Below are 2,500 nucleotides of genomic sequence, written 5' to 3'. Positions count from 1 at the left end.
GCTATTATTATTATTCCGCTTAAACCTATTCCTACTGCAATGTTCAATGATCAACTCAATTCCCGACGAAAGACGGTCTATTCTGAGTTACCCAAAACGGTGACTGGCAGGTGAGTGCATTTGATATATTTCTTTAGCGTTTGGACGTGTGTGATTCAATATATTTTGTATGACACTCTGTTACATTGGCGTAATTGAGCTCTTCAATTTAATTTAATTTAATTTTATTTTATAATTTAACAATAACTTTAATTGATAAATACGTTGTCATTGCCTTGCATTGACTCACGTAGCTTTGCAATGCTGCTTGACGATTATTTGATGATTTTGTTGTATGACATATATTGTTATGATTATATCGATTAAAATTGTGCACTTTGACACTGTATGGCATTAGATTAATTTTATAGACTTTTGACTTCGAAATTTTTTCAAGTCGATTCACACCAAAAAAATGTTAAGTCCAAACGCCCAGGTCGCGCGGATAGCCCTCACCCGCCGCGGATTTTCCCAAGTCGGAAGAGCTTTAGCCGCGAGTCGGTGTTTGGACTTTAACTTTTTGTTGGTGTGATGAGACTTGAACATTTTTTAGAGTCCAAACGACCAGGTCGCGCGCATAGCTTTCACCTGGCGCGGATTTTCCGAACTCGGGAGAGCATCACGCGCGGGTCGGTGTTTTGGACTCTGAAAATTTTTCCCATCCACTCCAAAAAATGTTAGAGTCCAAACGCCCAGGCCGCGCATATTCTCTTGACCGAGCGCGGATTTTTCGACCTCGGAAAAGTTTTTGCCGCGGGTCGATGTTTGGACTCTGAAATTTTTTCAAGTCTCGACAAAAAGTTAAAGTCCAAACGTTGGGAAATATTTTCAGAGTCCAAACGTTCGAGTTGCGCGCAGTGCCCGGCCGGGGCGCGGTTCGGCGGCCACGGCAAGCGGCCACGCACCTTCCCAAACTCCAAATCCGGCCGCGAGGTCGCGCGATCCAGAGGCCGTTCTGGGGTACCATGGCGATGCAGGATTCTGTGACTACTATGAGGGAGCAGGCAGTCGTGTGAGCGAATGGCGCCGCGCGAGTGCGAATCGAAGCAGAATCGATCCTCGGTTGGCGTCGGGCACGATGGGCAGATGTAATGCTGTTCGCGCGGTCGCCCATGCTAGCCGGGGTTTTGAGCGGTCTGTCGGATCCAGTGGCAAGCTATCGGCGTGCCTCGGCGCGAGTATTGCACTCGAATCGCCGGGCAGCGTCCGGAATCGACGGTTTTCGGAGCTCGTGCAAGCCGCGAGCGTAGTGTTTGAGTAGCGATGTACACGGAGAACGTGTGAAAAGAACGCGGGCGCCCGTCGTCCCCGCAGCAGCCTCGTTTGCTGCGAATAGCTACCTGGTTGATCCTGCCAGTAGTCATATGCTTGTCTCAAAGATTAAGCCATGCAAGTGTAAGTACGAGCTCTCGTACAGATGAAACTGCGAATGGCTCATTAAATCAGTTATGGTTCCATTTGATCGTACGTGTTACTTGGATAACTGTGGTAATTCTAGAGCTAATACATGCGAAAAGCGCCGACTCACGGAGGCGTGCATTTATCAGACCAAAAACCGACCGGGCCTCGGCCCGTGCTCGTTGGTGACTCTGGATAACTTTGCGGATCGCACGGTCTTGCACCGGCGACAAATCATTCAAGTGTCTGCCCTATCAACTTTCGTCGGTACGGTATCTGCCTACCGAGGTTCTTACGGGTGACGGGGAATCAGGGTTCGATTCCGGAGAGGGAGCCTGAGAAACGGCTACCACTTCCAAGGAAGGCAGCAGGCGCGCAAATTACCCATTCCCGACGCGGGGAGGTAGTGACGAAAAATAACAATGCAGGACTCTAACGAGGCCCTGTAATTGGAATGAGTACACTCTAAAACTTTTAACGAGTATCCATTGGAGGGCAAGTCTGGTGCCAGCAGCCGCGGTAATTCCAGCTCCAAAAGTGTATATTTAAGTTGTTGCGGTTAAAAAGCTCGTAGTTGGATTTTGGGCTCGGGCCGTCGGTCCGTCGCAAGGCGTGTACTGGCGTGCCCGGCCTCACCTTCGGTTCACCGTCGGTGCTCTTGACTGAGTGTTGGCGGCGGCCGGAACGTTTACTTTGAAAAAATTAGAGTGTTCAAAGCAGGCGGTTCGCCTGAATAATGGTGCATGGAATAATGGAATAGGACCTCGGTTCTATTTTGTTGGTTTTCGGAGCGCGAGGTAATGATTAAGAGGGACGGACGGGGGCATTCGTACTGTGCCGCTAGAGGTGAAATTCTTGGATCGGCGCAAGACGAACAACTGCGAAAGCATTTGCCAAGAATGTTTTCTTTAATCAAGAGCGAAAGTCAGAGGTTCGAAGACGATCAGATACCGTCCTAGTTCTGACTATAAACGATGCCAACTAGCGATCGGGGGGCGTTACTTTGACGACCTCTCCGGCAGCTTTCGGGAAACCAAAGTCTTTGGGTTCCGGGGGAAGTATG

General features: G+C 49.3%; 1 non-coding gene across 1 annotated transcript in view; it reads left to right on the top strand.

The window, feature by feature from the left end:
• The first annotated feature begins 1,376 nt into the window (after window positions 1–1,376).
• Window positions 1,377–2,500, top strand: part of LOC143472577 (small subunit ribosomal RNA) — a 1,810-nt gene continuing 686 nt past the window's right edge. Inside the window, exon 1 of the ribosomal RNA XR_013119925.1 lies at window positions 1,377–2,500. This exon is cut by the window's right edge and continues 686 nt beyond it. This is a non-coding gene — a ribosomal RNA (small subunit ribosomal RNA).

This window comes from Clavelina lepadiformis, unplaced genomic scaffold (assembly GCF_947623445.1).
Source record: "Clavelina lepadiformis unplaced genomic scaffold, kaClaLepa1.1 scaffold_248, whole genome shotgun sequence".
Taxonomy (NCBI): Eukaryota; Metazoa; Chordata; class Ascidiacea; order Aplousobranchia; family Clavelinidae; genus Clavelina; species Clavelina lepadiformis.
Note: the sequence above shows the minus strand (reverse complement) of the source record. Positions and strands in the feature narration are given on the sequence as shown.